The sequence below is a fragment of the Hevea brasiliensis genome, chromosome 6 (assembly GCF_030052815.1).
Source record: "Hevea brasiliensis isolate MT/VB/25A 57/8 chromosome 6, ASM3005281v1, whole genome shotgun sequence".
NCBI classification, from domain to species: Eukaryota; Viridiplantae; Streptophyta; class Magnoliopsida; order Malpighiales; family Euphorbiaceae; genus Hevea; species Hevea brasiliensis.
Window position 1 is genome coordinate 52,809,502 of NC_079498.1, and position 18,319 is coordinate 52,827,820.

The following is an 18,319-nucleotide window of genomic DNA, read 5'->3' on the forward strand; positions in this document are numbered from 1 at the left end:
GGTTACCTAACTTGTTGGTTTTGGTTGTCTTCCTAAAATCTTAAGTCTCTTAGGTGAAATTTCAAAATTTCAGATTTGGTGTCTTATTTTACACTATTAAATTGGTCAAGTTGTTGTGGTAATTTGGCTAAGTTTTCTTCATAGAAGTTGTTTTCTATTGTCTTAATTTTATTTCCCTTTTTGAATCACTCCATTTGGAGTTTTGTAGCCCTAGTTATAGCCATTTGAACATAGCTGGCCCGATTTGGTGTTACCCAGAATTCTAGGCAAATTCCTGGTTATTGGCAGTTTTTGTGGTTTGATTGCAGGTGGTTTTTCAAACAGGTTATGGTCAAATTTTGGGTTTGTTTCCTTCATGAAAGTTGTAGGGCTATGTCTCAGCTTTCTATCAGTATAAAATTCAGGTCATTTGGACCTTCCTATACCAAGTTATGGCCATTTATGTAACTACTATTCATTTGGTCATTTTTATACAGGCCAGTTTGCCTAATTCTAGATTTGGCCTAATTGTTTACTAAGCTATGGTCACTTTCTGGGCATGATTTCTAAATGAAAAATGTGCCATTTTGTGTGTAGTTTCGTTCCCAATTGACTTCACTCTAATTGGGTTGGTAAATTTTTAGTTTTGGTCCCTAAAAGGGACCTAGGTCAAGCTGCCTGCAGAATGACCTTCACCAATCCGAATTGGAACTTGGTTCCAATAATTCATACACACCACAAATGATCACAATTGACCATTAATCAACTGAAATAAGGTTAACCACATCATTTGGCCAATTCTCAAATTTTTCTCCAATTTCTTCAAAATGCTCAAACCCTAACTACACATAAAGTTCAATTTAATGCATTCAAAGTGTATATTCATGATCTATACACCTAATTCACTTCAAATAATCATTTAAAACCATCAAACTCATTCATATCAAACCTTAACCCTAGCTGGATGAAATTTCTTATTAGTCCCTCAATAATTGTTTTTTGTTTGCTTTTACACAATTTTTAAGTTAATTAAGATACAAACACAACAATTAAACTAAGATTTCCAAATTCAATTACTTACCTCAATTAGAGCTTTTCTAACTTCCTAAACTCCACTTCTTTCCTCTTTCTTCCACTTCAAATCTTCTCTTCCAATGGCACTTAGAAGGTTTCTAGGGCTTTTTTACTAAGATTTTTGGTTGAAATCAAGTATTTGCAAGCTTGATGCTTTGGTTGTTAAAGGTGGTTGAGAGAGAAAGCAAGAGAGAGAGTGTGTGAGAGAGGGACGGCTGATTGTATGGGAAGAAGAAAGTGTATTTTCTTTTTTAGTTTTTATCTTTATTAATGTGTAATTATCCTTATATTTTCACAAGTTAAAATTATAGTTTTAATGAGATCATGCTTGTGTCATGCATGATGTCATAAACTTTTTGATTTTATGATTCTTCATTTCTTTTTCATTTCTTTTCCATTTACTTCTTTAATTTAATTCTTGATCTCGAAATTTTCTTTTCTCCAATTTTATTGGACAGTTAGGTCAGGAGTCAGCTCTAGGGGTGAATTGATCAAATTGCCTCTCGCCAGTTCAATCCGGTTTGCAAGTTATTCAATATTTCTTCTGGATCCCTGACCTAATTATTTGACCCATTTAACAATTCTTTTCCGTGTTTTTCTCTTTTCCAATGTGATCACAATAGTCCTAAGGACTGTAGCATCATATTTTACGGTTTGAAATTTGAGTTTAGACTAACCTCACAGTCATTCCTGAGAAGGTCACCATTGCTATGACTCCCTGCTCATTTAACTTTGTGTGTTCTGTTTTTCTTCTTTATACTCAACTATTTGGTGATTACTAATTATTTGTGTTTAGGGCTTATCTAAGTGTCTTATATGTGGTTCTAATCTCCTTAATTATCCGAACCGACATTGGTGACTAGAATAGTAAAATATACCAGGTTATACAAATAGGGGCGTTACAATTCTCCCCCCCTTAAAATAAATTTTGTCTCGAAATGTTTACCTGGTAATCAGTCTCTGAACAACTATGGGTGCTGTTTCCTCATATCCTCCTCTCATTCTCAAGTAGCCTCCTAGCCCAAATGATGGTTCCACAGTACTTTCACTAACAATATCTGCTTATTCATCAGTCGCTTCACCTCATAAGCTAGAATCTCTATGGGTTATTCCTTATATGTGAGGTCTGGATTCACCTCAATCTCTTCGACTGGTAGTATATGAGATGGGTCTTATTGATACCTCCTCAGCATCAATACATGGAAGACGTTATGTATCTTTTCCAACTCTGGAGGTAGTGCCAAACGGTAAGCTAAAGGACCCACTCTCTCCAGAACCTCATATGGCCCAATGAAACGAGGACTCAATTTCCCCTTTCTACCGAATCTCATAATTTTCTTCCAAGGGGAAACCTTGAGGAATACTTTTTCACCCACTGCATATTCAATATCCCTTCTCTTCAGATCAATATAGGACTTTTGATGGTCTGATGCAGCTTTGAGTCGACCTCTAACCAATCTAATTTTCTCTTCAGTCTACTGAATAATTTCGGGCCCAATCATCTTTCTTTCACCCAAGTCATCCCAACACAATGGGGTTCTACATTTTCTGCCATACAAAGCTTCATAGGGAGGCATCCCATGCTTGATTGGTAGCTATTATTATAAGCAAACTCAATCAAAGGCAAGTGTGTGTCCCAACTGCCCTCAAACTCAATTACACAAGCCTGTAGCATGTCCTCCAATATCTGAATTATTCCCTCAAACTGGACATCTGTCTGCGGGTGGAATGTCATGCTGAAGTTTAATCTAGTTCCTAAAGCTCTCTGAAAACTACCCTAGAATTTATAAGTGAACCTAGGATCTCTGTCTGATACGGTGGATACTGGCACTCCATGCAGTCTTACTATCTCATCAACGTACAACGTGGCCAATCTTTCTAAATTGTAGTCCATCCAGACAGGCAAAAAATGAGCAAACTTGGTCAGTTTAGCAATAATGACCCATACTGTATCATGACTCTTTCGTGTCCTTAGAAGTTCCATCACAAAATCCATAGTTATTCTCTCCCATTTCCATTCCTGTACTGGTAGAGGAAGCAACAAACCAGCTGGTATTTGATGCTCTGCCTTTACTTGCTGACAAGTTGGGCATTTGGAAACAAATTCTGCCACATCTCTTTTCATACCCATCCACAAGTAATGTTCTTTCAGTCCTTTGTACATTTTCATGCCACCAGGCTGTATAGCAAAAGGAGACTCATGTGCTTCCTTTAAAATGATCTGCCTAAAATAAACATCATAAGGAATGCACATTCTGCCTTGGCGAAGCAGTAGAATGTCATTTTTCACTGAAAATTTTGGTTTCTTACCCTGTCTGACTTCTTCTAACAACTTTTGATGCTTCTGATCATTCTGTGCAGCCATTTTGATTTGATCAATCAACACTGGTTGTACATGCCATGCAACTGCGGTTTGCCCCTAATCATTAATCTCTAAGCTGGCATGCAATACTCTCAACTCATGTACCATAGACAAAGGAGAACCCCATAGACTTGCCATAGTCTTGCAACTTAAGGCGTCAGCCACCACATTTGCTTTCCCTGGCTGATAGTCTATCAGATAATCATAATCTTTTATCAACTCTAACCATCTCCTCTGTCTCAAATTCAACTCCTTCTGAATGCCCAGATACTTCAAACTCTCATGATCTGTGTAGATGCAACACTTCTCCCCATACAAGTAGTTTCTCCAGATCTTAAGAATGAATACAATAGCTGCTAGCTCGAAGTCATGTGTTGAATAATTCCTCTCATGCGGTTTCAGCTGGTGTGATGCATATGCAATGACATTTCGATCTTGCATCAGTATACAGCCTAACCCATTGTGAGAAGCATCATTGTAAACTGTGTATTCTTTACCCGGGGTAGGTAAAGTAAGGACTGGAGCTTCAGTCAAACATTTCTTCAACTCATCAAAACTCTGTTGGCATTTATCCGTCCACTGAAATTTTATAACTTTTCAAAGTAATTTGGTCAATGGAGATGCTAACATGGAGAACCCCTTCACAAAATTGTGGTAGTATCCTGCTAAACCTAGAAAACTGTGAATTTCAGTGATATTTCTGGGTGGCCTCCAATTAAGGACAACTTCTATCTTACTTGGATCTAACTTGATGCCCTCTGCCGATACTACGTGTCCCAATAAGGATATTTCCTTTAGCCAAAATTCACACTTCGACAAATTGGCGTATAGTTGTTTCTCTCTCAAAGTCTGCAGTACAATCCGCAGATGTCTATCATGCTCTTTTGCAGTCCTCGAATAAACCAATATATCATCAATAAATACCACCACAAACTTATCGAGGTATGGTTTGAAGATAGTGTTCATCTGATCTATAAAAAGCAGCCGGAGCATTAGTTAACCTGAATGGCATGACCAAGAACTCATAATGGCCATAACGGGTTCTAAAGGAAGTTTTAAAGATACTCTGCTCTTGCACTTTTAGCTGATAATAACCCGATCTCACGTCAATTTTGGAGAACACAGCTGCACCCCTCAACTGATCAAACAAGTCATCAATGCGGAGCAATGGGTATCTATTCTTTATTTTCACCTTATTCAACTGCCAATAGTCAATACATAAGCGGAGAGTGCCATCTTTCTTCTTAACAAACAACACTGGCGCTCCCCAAGGTGACACACTAGGGTGGATAAAGCCCTTATCAAGCAGCTCTTGCAACTGCACTTTCAACTCTTTCAATTCTGCTGGTGCCATTCAATATGGTGTTATCGAGATTGGGCCCACACCAGGCATAATATCAATTTCAAACTGCACTTCTCTTTCTAGAGGTAATCCTGGCAACTCATCAGGGAACACATCCGAAAAGTCACATACTATAGGGATGTCCTTCAGTGTTGGACTCCCCACTTGGGTGTCTATCACATGTGCCAAGTATGCTTCACACCCCTTTCTAATCATCCTTCTGGCTAGTGCAGTCGAAATGATGTTTGATGGCAGTAATTGCCTCTCCCCATGTATTACCACATCACTGTACAGAGAGAGACCAAAAGTGACTATCTTCAGTTTACAGTCAATCATGGTGTGATGCTTGGATAACCAATTCATGACCAAGATGATATCATAATCTCTGAAGAACATTTCAATCAAATCTGATAGGAAAGTATGTCCTTGGATCACCAAAGGACAATCTCTATAGATTCTATTGACCCGGACCTTTTGTCCTAATGGATTAGTTACCAGCACTTCAAAATCCATTTTGGCATACGGAACCGCAAGGGAACTAATTATGCTAGCACTAACATATGAGTGGGTTGAACCTAGATCAAACAGTACAAATACATCTTCATCAGAGATAGAGAATGTACCGGCTACCACATCGGAAGTCTCAGCCTCTTCCCACTGTCTCATCATGTAAACCCTGGCTGGAACACTCCCTTGTGCTGACTGGCTAATAGTACCCTGACTCTATAAGCATTTCCTCTACCTCTACCTTTTCCTCTGATAACCAGTTGTGAACCTTTGATAGCAGGACTTTGAATGGATCCTTCTACAGTAGTAGGAGTTGGACCAAATCTAGGGGCATTGGTGCAGTCCTTAGTAAGACGGCCTTTGCCTCCACAATTAAAGCAAGTTCCTGTTGCCCAATAACATTCTCCCCAATGAATCTTGCCACATGTCTCACAGGGGCAGGGAGGATATGAACCCTTGGTCGACTGTTAACCAGATCTAGGGGGTCTCTGTCCAAAAATCTGCCCCTTCCAAACCTTCCACCTTTACCTCTGCTTGGTCCCCCAAATTTTTTCTTCTTTCAAGATGTACCACTAGGACTTTGCTCTATTGATTTTTCCCCTTTATCTTTTTTTGATTTCTCTGTCTTCTCTGATTTCTCTTTCATTGGTGTCTCTTCTAATTCAATCCTTTCTAATTCAAGTGCTTGAGAGATGAGCTCAGAGAAGTTACTGTGTCTGAATCCCACTACTTGCATCCTCAAACTGGGCTTCAAACCGGTCTCAAATCTCTTGCACCTTTCTTTGCTGGTAGACAGGAGACTCCCAGCAGGGGCTTAAGCGGGAGAACTCCCTCTCATACTCTGCCACTGATCTGTTGCCTTACTTCAGAGTCAGAAATTTTTGCAATTTTTGATCCACATATGTATCTGGGACATATTTCTGTTTGAACTCTCTGATGAATTCATCCCAGGTCAATACTGGAGGTTCTGCCAAGCTGTGGGGGATGGTCTTCCACCAATCATACGCATCCCCTTGAATTAGCAACACTGAGTACTCAAATTTCAGTTCATCCAGGCAGTGCAATTTCTTGAATACTCTGTCCATTCATTCCAGCTATTGCTCTACCTCTAGAGGGTCTATTGTACCCTTAAATTCTATCACCCCATATTTCAACAGCTTATCATACTGTCTGATTGGAGCCTATGGTTACACCACAAACGTCTGGGGTGGAGCTTGAGTAGGCATGCCCCCAGCCATCTATTAAAACATAACAGCCATCTGCTGGGTGAATTGTGCTGGAAATTGTGGCATTTGTGGGGCAGGTGCCACTGACCCACTAACATTTTGGAGAGCTGGGGCTTCCCCTTATGCCTCAACCTCTACCGACTGCTCAGTAGAGCGATCCCCTTTTTCCATTTCAGTCTGGAGTTAGGATATCTCCTGAACAAATAGCACAAGGAGATTTCCCTCCGTTAGTTCATATTTATGATGTAATGCACTATATGTAACAAATAAGGACATTGAGCAGTTGTACTTATCAAAGAAAAGACACAAATTTACAAGTTAAAACATACTTTAAAAATTTGCTCTGATACCACTTTAACATGTCACACCTTACCCCTCTGTAAGGCATAACATGATCCCATAGTATACCTAATGAATTACCGACTCTGTCTACTGATAACCCATTAAATACACTACAAAGGATTTTAAAACAATTTTCTTAATTTTTTACCATTTTTATTTTTACGCAAATTTTGAAAAAATTTCGGCAAAGTGCTGTCTATATTTGACAAAAATAGTTCTTCAAATACCTGTAAAAACACTTCCTATAATTTTTTTCATCAAAATCCATCACTACTACAACACAATCAATATCAAATTTTTCCCAACTCCAAAATTCAAAATAATTATTATATCAATTGTCCTCAAAATATATCACTGAATAACTCCATTCATTTTTCATTAAAGTAAAATCAAATTACATTCATCAACCAAAATTTACATTAGAAAATCTAAAATAATATTATTACAAACTCTATACAGCTGCTTAAGAACAGTTTATACATGTACATACGGTTACATATACAAATATAAACATTATAAACAGGGTATAAAATTATACTTGACAAAACCTCAGGGATGTGGCTCCAAGATCCTCAGCAGCTCAATCTGCTGCTCCTCTAGTCTCTATATCTGCGACTGCAATAATGGCCATCGCTGAGTACTATGACTCAGTTGTGCACAACATACTAAAATAACTGTTATGCATAATTCAAATCACATTTATTTAAATATTGAACTGAACATAAAAAAATAGATACAAAACATTATTTATAAATTTTTAGTTCAAACACTTTCATTTAGGAAGTCTCAAAATAATTTTATAAAAACACACAGTTATATCATGCCATTCGAAACAATATTTATCTCAATAGCCGGAGGCTTATGAGTAATCACAAGGCTAGCTAGCTCTAATATATGGGTACCCATTCAAATTTCTTCTTCTACTGGCACACACCTCAACACTTCAGCCAGAGAAGGAATCAAAACTCAAAACTAATTTCCCCCACTAGTCATGCTAGTAAGGCATTTAAATATGTGGTCATGACACTATGGTTTAAAAACTATCTTAGCAATTTACTAAATATTTATTTCCATTTCAAACACATACAAGTAAACTTTCAACAATTTAAGTCAAAAGCATAATAATCATTTCAATACAATTAAGTCATAATTTACTGTCATAATTCATTCAGAACAATTTGCAGAAGAAAATTTACAGAAATTTTTATATTGTGCACAAACCTTATGCGAGTCGCCTCTTGGCCTTGACTCGATGCTTCGGGTTCTTTCCCAATATTCTTTTCAACGGAAACACATAATTTCACAATGTTTCAGTATCATAATTTATTATAAATTCAAAAATAATTTCAAATCTATTTATGAAACTATTCAAGTCAATTTGTTGACTTTCTAATGCTTAATAGGTATGAGAATTTTAATTTCACCCACATACCACATTTGGGTTACCTAAGTTGCTGGTTTTGGTTGTTTTCCTCAAATCTTAAGTCTCTTAGGTGAAATTCCAAAATTTCAGATTTGGTGTCCTGTATTACACTGTTCCATTAGTGAAGTTGCTGTGGCAATTTGGCTAAGTTTTCTTCACATAAGTTGTTCTTTATTGTCTTAACTTTATTTCCCTTTTTGAATCACTCCATTTGGAGTTTTGTAGCCCTAGTTATGGCCATTTGAACATGGATAGCCGGATTTGGTGTTACCCAAAATTCTTGGCAAACTCCTGGTTATTGGCAGTTTTTGTAGGTTGAGGTGATTTTTCAAATAGGTTATGGTCAAAATTTGAGTTTGTTTCCTTCATGAAAGTTGTAGGGCTCTGTCTCAGCTTTCAATCGGTATAAAATTCAGGTCATTTGGACCTTCCTAGACCAAGTTATGGCCATTTACATAACTACTGTTCATTTGGTCATTTTTGTACAGGTCAGTTTGCCCAATTATGGATTTGGCCTAATTATTCACTAAGTTATGGTAACTTTCTGGATATGAGTTCTAAATGAAAAATGTGCCATTTTATGTCTAGTTTCATTCCCAATTGGCCTCACACCTATTGGGTTGGTAAATTTTGAGTTTTCGTCTCTGAAAAGGACCTAGGTCAAGCTGCCTACAAATTAACCTTCACCAATCCAAATTGGAACTGGGTTCCAACAATTCATACACACAACAAATGGTCACAATTGACTATTACTCAACTCAAATAAAGTTAACCACATCATTTGGCCAATTCTCAAATTTTTCTCCAATTTCTTCAAAATGCTCAAACCCTAACTACACATAAAGTTCAATTTAATGCATTCAAAGTGTATATTCATGATCTATACACCTAATTCACTTCAAATAACCATTCAAAACCATCAAAATCATTCATATCAAACCTTAACCCTAGCTGGACGAAATTTCTTATTTAGTCCCTTAACAATTGTTTTTTGTTTGATTTTACACAATTTCAAAGTTAATTAAGATACAAACACAATAATTAAACTAAGATTTCCAAATTCAATTACTTACCTCAATTAGAGCTTTTATAACTTCTTAAACTTCACTTCTTTTCTCTTTCTTCCACTTAAAATCTTCTTTTCCAATTGCACTTAGAAGGTTTCTAGGGCTTTTTTACTAAGATTTATGGTGGAAATCAAGTATTTGGAAGCTTGATGCTTTAGTTGTTAATGGTGGTTGAGAGAGAAAGCAAGAGAGTGAGAGTATGAGAGAGGGATAGCTGATTGTATGGGAAGAAGAAAGTGCATTTTCTTTTTAAGTTTTTATCTTTATTAATGTGTAATTATCCTTATATTTTCATAAGTTAAAATTATAGTTTTAATGAGATTGTGCTTATGTCATGCATGATGTCATAAACTTTTTGATTTTATGATTTTTCATTTCTTTTTCATTTCTTTTCCATTTACTTCTTTAATTTAATTTTTGATCCCAAAATTTTCTTTTCTCCAATTTTATTGAATATTTAGGTCAAGAGTCAGCTTTAGGAGTGAATTGACCAAATTGCCCCTCGCTGTTTCAATCCTGTTTGCAAGTTATTTGATATTTCTTTCGGATCCCTGACCTAATTATTTAACCTGCTTAACAATTCTTTTCTGTGGTTTTCTCTTTTCCACTGTGTTCGCAATAGTCCTAAGGACCGCAGCGTCACATTTTACAGTTCGAAATTTGAGTTTAAACTGACCTCGCAGTCATTCCTGAGAAGGTCACCCATCATTGTGACTCCCGGCTCATTTAACTTTTTGTGTTTTGTTTTTCTTCTTTATACTCATCTATTTAGCGATTACTAATTATTTGCGCTCAGGGCTTATCTAGGTGTCTTAGATGTGGTTCTAATCTCCTTAATTGTTCGGACCGACACTAGTCACCGCAACAGTAAAATATGCCAGGCTATAAAATAGGGGTGTTTACACCACGAAGCTGCAAATGTAGTGAAACCAAATCCAAAATTTCTATAAGAATTAGAACTACAATTTTGATGTTTTGACCAAAACCCAGAACTTAATGGAACCTAGCCAAATTGTTAGAAAAATTCAGTGTCCCAAATCCTAAAATTGAACTAAATAACCACTTGACCCCAGAATAGTATATAGATCATATTTGCCACTAGGAAATTGCAATTGGGATGGGCTAAACTGTTCTAGAAGCCTAAGAAACAGAACTCCAACTTTGATTTAGGAACTTTTCTCAAATGTTGAGTGTAAGGGCCCTAAAATGAGAATCAAAGACACTGACCTAAAGCTGAAATCCTGAAGGTACAGGGTTCATGGGTCCAGGTTAGTTAACTAGCCATAACTCACCCTATATAATCTAAAAAATTATGATTCTTGAACCTGAGTGATGCTAAGCCATAGGAGAACAACTCATATGAAGGTCATTAGGAATAAATATGGCAGTAACACGTCCAAATGGCTGGACAAATTTGGGATTCTAGAATCTTTCTGGTTCTAGAACCATAAAGAGTTAATGAACTAGTTTTGGTAAATTGACCATAACTTAAGTTCTGAATCTCCAAATGACATTATTCAAAAAGGAAAACAAAGATAAGACATAGCGGAACAACTTCCATGAAGGAAGTGTGGCCAAACAGTGGATACATCTTAACTAATTTGCTAGGTGAAGTTAAGACACCAAATCTGGACCTTAAGAAAGGTTCATAAAATGACTTGTCATATGATATGGAATTCATTAATATGATTTACCAAACATAAAAGTGACATGAATATGTTTGTGAGACTTATGTTTCCTATCACTAGTAATATGAAAATGCTATGAAACACAAAATAGTACTTAACATTAAATAATGAAATTACAAGTACTTAATAATACTACTTTGCCCAAAGTATACCTAGACTTATGTATATAGCATGGATCGACTGGTGTACCAATTAGGGACTACAGATTGCAATACTGCCCGCATGAATAATCATTGATAGAAAATACATGTCTAAAATGGTTATTCCTCTAGCTTTATGCCTGCCCGTTGGCCATTGTGCTTGATTTGATTTCTAGCTTTATGCCTGCCCGCTGACCTTGTGCCTAACATGATCGATATATACAGGATAGACATGTAGATGTCTAACTAGTATACTCCCGTGTATCTAGTCTTTATAGTCTGTCATAAGTTACTTAGGCACAGATATGAGTAATAAGCTTTAAAATTACATAATTACACGAAGAGATCACTGATATAAATTTAATAAGACTGAATATGGAATAAGTGAACAAAAAGGATCTTGACAAATTTATTTGCTCCGAAAGTTCAATAAATTTGTAAATGACTTAAAATTCATGAAATCCACATTTTATTGAAATTATACATGAGATAATTATTTTTAATTCGTTAGTTTATTTTTACTTTAATTTATGCACCACTAAGCATTATGCTTAGCGCATTAGTTTTTCCATTACTTAGGTACTGGTCAATAGGACCAGTCCAGACAGTGAGTTGGAGTAGACTTTGCAGTAGTGTGATGTGTCACCTCAGTGGTCTATTTTTGGTAGGACCCATGTGTATTTAGCTTTTGTATTTTGTTCATTGTACATAAGTAAATGATGTAATTCATTTTGTGATTGTAAATTATTGTATGTAAATTTTATATAAATGAATGAAATATATTTTCTTGAAAATTTTATAGACAATGATATGATATGATACATGGAATGGTGAAATGGATGTGAGACCTTTTTTTAACAAGTGAATAGTGAAAACCCGCCGAATGCTAATAAAACGTAGGAGACTCTGTTCGAGTCTCCATAAAAATAAAATGTTGTAAAAAAAATTCAACACATGGGGTAATAAGAATAAATGGAATTTAAATTAATAATTTACACGACAAGACAAGATAGGATGTTCTGGCACCGAATGTGGCACGCCTTGTTCGGCTACCCATCTACAGCGTAGCCGAGCAAAGCATGTCACACTGTATGTCGGAGCATCTTATCTTATCTTATTACAATTCCTAGTAATTACATTTAATTTTGTTTATTTAGGTTAATTAATCAATCAAAGAAACTGACGGAGTTTCCCCTAATTTATTAATATTTAGATGATTTTCCACTTGTTTAAAATCTCAATAATAATCTTAATAATATAAATTTTTCACAATTTCAATACTTCATCTCAATATCTCAAACTTACAAATTCATTCATTCCATTCATAAGTAAAATCATACTCACATTCATAGATAAAATACTCAATTTTCATTAATTTACATAATTTACAAATAACTACATGAGTTCACAATTTACATTACAAAATTAATGTGTAACTACAAAATATAAAATACACTGATATAGCCTAGTGGTCCTACCGAAATGCACTACAGAGGATGGTGACACTTGACTCAAGTACAAATCTAGACTCCCAAAAATCCTAGTCTATGGTCTATTGGGCTTTCTCTCCTAGTCTTCAGTACCTACGCGTGGACAAAAGTGATGTGCTAAGCATAATGCTTAGTGGTGCAAATATAATATAAAGATAAACTAAATAATTAAAAGTAAAGAAATTATGTTATTATTCCACACAAACTGCATTCTTGATAACTATTTATAATATATTTAATTTAATGATTTTTATAGTCATTATTTAGTTGTAAATTTTTAAGACTTATTTTAATTGCCCAAGAAACCTATACAAGTTGACCAGACTAGATGAACGGGTAAACTGGCACTCGGTATCAGATACCTTAGGCCATCACACCATTGGTCACATAGTATCTGCCAGGTGTGTAACAGAATGGCTAACAAGCCATAATATCAATTGGGGCATAAAGGCGTGTATGTCAAAGAATAACAAGATGCACAAAAGCCATAAATCACGAAATGGCACAGAGCCACTTTCCCTTCTTGCATCATAACACACCTTAGCCCATTGTGAGAAGCATCAATGTAGACCACAAAGTCCTTCTCAAATATTGGTTGTGTTAACACTGGTGCCTCTGTCAACATAGTTTTCAACCTCTCAAAACTAGATTGACACTTGTCATTCTAGTCAAATTTTACATTTTTATGCAGCAACTTGGTTAGTGGAGCCGCTATTAGAGAAAACCCCTTCACAAACCTTCTGTAATACCTAGCTAGCCCCAAGAAACTTCTGACTTTAATTGCATTTTTTGGAGGCTTCCATTCCATTACAGCTTCAATCTTCTTGGTATCCACTCTACTAATACTATGTGTCCAAGGAAAGCAATCTCATTCAACCAAAAGTCACAGTTTAACACACAGTCTCTTCTTTCTCAGGGACTGCAGAATAATCCTCAAATGCTCATCATGTTCTTCTCTATTCTTGGAATACACTAGAATGTCATCAACAAATACCACTACAAACCAATTTAAGTATGGTTGGAAGATACGGTTCATAAGGTGCATAAAAGCCGCTGGTGCATTTGTTAATCCAAATGGCATCACCAAAAATTCATAGTGCCCATACCGGGTCCTGAATACAGTATTTGGCACATCTGTATCCTTTACCCTCAGCTAATGATACCCTGATCTAAGATCAATCTTGGAAAATATACCTCCTCCCTTCAATTGATTAAACAAATCATCAATTCTGGGTAATGGGTACTTATTCTTCACAGTCACTTTATTTAACTGCTAGTAATCAATGCATAACCTTAAAGTCCCATCCTTCTTTTTCACAAATAACACTGGAACCCCCCATGGTGACACACTAAGGCATATAAACCCCTTATCCAGTAACTCCTGCAACTGGATTTTCAACTCTTTCAATTAAGTGGGTGCCATCTGTTAGTAATATGCCCTAAAGCATATCATTTAGTATGTATCTTGTACATGTTTTATTAATAAAAAGGCAATTTCACTTTTCCATTTACATAATATATTTATGTGTAATAGAAAAGGTCCATTGATATTTTGTTAGAAATTCTATTCTTAAGTTGTTAAAAATATAAGTGATAGTATTTCTAGCACAAAGTATCATAAATTGGTTCACAATCGAGGATACTTCACACAGGACATGACTTACCCAAAAAGATTGTATTCATGTTTATTCCCAAGGTATTTATATGAGATATAAATAAGATGGAATGGTGAGTCTCATGCCATATAACAAACATGATAGGCACTTATACATTATAAGTAGGCCGAACTAGTGACACTTACGACAAGCACGTGGAGTTTACTCTTGTCAATGCATTGTCATAAATCATATCAGTGCATATAATCTTTAGACCTGAGATAACACAGTTATCTTGTATATAGGTGGTTTGAGTTTGATACTGCTTTTATACTTGTACTATATATGAGCATGTGTTGGCTCCTACTAGTTATATATGGAGGTCGGTATTGATCAAGATGGAATCATTTACACTAAGTAAATAGGGATAAAATCTTATGTTCATTTAATTGTTCTTGATGTTTCAAGTTCCTGGCCAGGACAAACAGATTTAATCAGAAAAGAATTTCTGATGAGAAAATCTTTTTAATTAAGAATTAGAATTAAAAGAGAACATAATATTCATAGCAAATGGGGTTTGACATAAACCATGACTCCAGCTCGAATTGGGATTTTGTAATAGAGAGATTCTAGTGCATAGTAACATATGATTAAAGTTTCATTTAAAGTATTGCTTATTACTAATTAGGTGGTCATGGCATGCTATGCTAGGTGTTAACCATGGTCTATGAGGTGCATAAAATGATTTAGAGAAATCATTTATGGTAGGAAAGAGTTATGATAATATTAAGAGTTAATATCATATCTCATTGCCAATTAGTGATAAGCTTAGTGAGTCACACACATATACAAGTAATCACTAAGTTAAATGTGATTTAATTAATTAGTTAAATAGTTTAATTGATTAATTAAATAGGTTTGGTTTGCAATTTGATTGCAAAGTCTCTAACATTGTTTGAAACCAAATCTAGGTTATTGGATGCATAGTATAAGTTAAATTTATATTTCAAGTGTTTAAATATGAATTTAATTATGAGAAATTAATTAATAGAGATTAATTAATTAATTTATATTTGATATAAATTGATTAGAAGAGAAGAAATAATTATTTTGGATCGAGAACTCAAAATTACAACACAAGGCTAATTTGGTCATTTCACAGGGTGACATGTGGCACAATAAGATGGTAACACATGGCATCATGGTTTGTCATTTGTCTTCCTATCATAGATGATGATCAAAGTTAAGATTAAACCTAGCTTTGACACTTGGCTTAATGTGATTAGGTCAATTAAAATTAAGATGCAATCAGAAGATGACATGTGGCAAGGGTTTTAGTGATGACTTAATTATACAATGTGATGTTATTAAAGAATAAAACACATTCTGATTTTTTCTCAAAGGTGCCACCACCCTTTCGCTCTCCTCTCCTCTTCACCTTCTCTCATCAATTCAAAGAGAATAATCCAAGTTTCTTTAAATTAAAATTGCTAGAAATTGTTTCTAGTGTCCTATATACATCTACAACCTCTCTAAAGGCAAATCCCTAATTTCTAATTGGTTGGCAAGGCTTGAGAAGCTGGTTTAGGGGCTGCCCATTGGTGATCTTGGTGTGGACAAGCTAGAGGGATAACATTTGGGATCCTAAGTGCATCACAAAGGTACCAATCACATCTACAGTGCATCAAAAGGTTAGTGCATATATTCTTGTATCAATCTAGGGTTCTAATGAATTAATTTGTTAATTCTAAAATCTTAAATGGCAAATGTAGATCCTAATACATATTAAAAGTGTTTTAATATGCAATTGAACATTAAAATCAATTAGGTACATAATGAATCATGCATGATGCATGAGACCCTAGAAGAAAATTTTTGAATTCAATGTTCTAATTTAATAATTTTCATGCTTTCGCTCCTTCAATTTGTATCAGAGGCACTATATTTTCCATTTAGATTGTTCAATATGTGATTTAATTATGTAATTTGATCAAGAGTTGATTGTTTCATTGTTGTTTGGACCATCAAAAAGTGGCAGCTTGGCTATCACCATGATGGTGCGCATGGTTTTGCCATGTTTAATGGGTCTAAGCATGCGCATGGTGTTTGGGTTTTGAATGTGCAATTGTTGTACGATCTAAGGCCCATCCTATGACTAATTAAAAATTTTAATTAGGAGTTTTAAATCGCACAATTAAATTTTGATTCAAATCTGAATTTTTAAATTTGGTTGAATGAGATTCAAATCTGAATGAGATTTAAATATGAAATTTTAAATATGTTTGAATGAGATTCAAATATGAATTTTTAAATTTGTTTTGAATGAGATTCAAATCTTGAATTTTTAAATTTGGTTGAATGAGATTCAAATATGAATTTTTTAGTTCAATATGAGATATTCAATTTAAGTTTAGTATGTATGTTTTATTTAATTGTTAAATGGTAATATGCATAATGGATGATCATGGACAATAAAAGGCCAATGTGATTGGATTTATTTCTTTTATTTTTCTTTGGGTTGTAAATTAATTAATTTATTTTGGTGGCATGTATTATAAAGGTTGTAATAATTTTGGGTTGTAATTTCATTTATTTGAGGACTTTAAAGTCTATGTTCTTGTAAATTCGCCTTGGTATGCCAAGGATTACAATGTAATGGATTGCAAGAAGATCAAGGAGGTCAAGAGCATTCGTGGGACCAGTGGGAGGAATTGAAGATCAAGTGTTGATTATGTACTCATTCAGCAACTCTTGTAAAATGAATGAATGAAATATACCTAAGAATGCCTTGATTCAATTGTTCGTGGTTCAGAATTGAATCCCTTAGAAGGTCCATGATCATAACATATTTATTATTTGTCCATGTATGCATGAGATATATGGGAATGTATGCAAGTATATGATATATGCATGCTAATTGGATAATGTGCAAAGTGATACCATAATAGTAATTAAGCCGACCATAAAATCTTCCAAACAAATGATTATGTTGGAAATGGTATAATTAAAGTAATTATATCATGGGTCCTCCATTGAGACAATTATTTTAAGAAATTTTAAATACTTGCATATGATGTAATTAATTTAAGAGATTTTCTTAAGAATAATTGTTAAGCATGAGCTGTTGTAAATATGTAAATGGTTTGGTGGCCAATAATGGATGTACCTGAGGACATTAAAATTATTTGCATATTTACTGGCTCAATGGGATCAACTTAACTAATGCAAGATAAGTCAATAATAGATGTGCCTGAGATTTTGAGCATTAGGGGCTAGGTAAATGATTAAACCTCACATGAGATGTGATAGGCAAGGAGTTGCTCACTTACAGTTTATTGTAATTCTAATAATGGATGTGCCTGAGGATGATCAATAAGACTATAAGAATTCAATCACCCACTAGAAATCCATCCAACTAGGATTTCCGTTTCCTACTTTGGAAGTGTAGGATTCACTAAGTTAGTGGGAGGACCAATTTGATTAAAAGACCATAATCATTTTGGTTAAATACATGATACATTTACTAATTAATCTTGTTATTTTCTGCAGTTATTCTTTTGATAATAATGAGCACACTACAACCACCATCATCCAATATTCTTGCAAGCATACTTGATCAGAATAGGTTGACAGGGCCTAATCTTTCTGCTTGGCTTAGAAATTTGAAACTTGTCCTAAACTTTGAACATATAGGATATGTTCTGTAACACCCCTATATTCGGTAGTGCGTTCTACTGTTCTAGTGACCAGTGTCTATCTAGACAGCTAGGATGGCTGGAATTATACTTAAATATTGGTGAGGAGACATGAAATAATGAAATACAATTGGGGAAAATACAAGAAAAACAAAGGAAAAATAATAGCAATGAAATATAACCAAGTTAAATGAGCCGAAAACTGTAGCGATGGGTGACCGCACTGGGAAGTTGCGGCGTGGACCGTTGACTAGCCCTGGACCACGGGGAACCTTGGAAAATATTTTTAAGACTTAAATAAACATCTATTAAAGTACAAATGACATTAGAAATATCAAATAAAAATTAATTAATTAGTACAAAGAAAAACGAGAAATCGAGAAATCGGC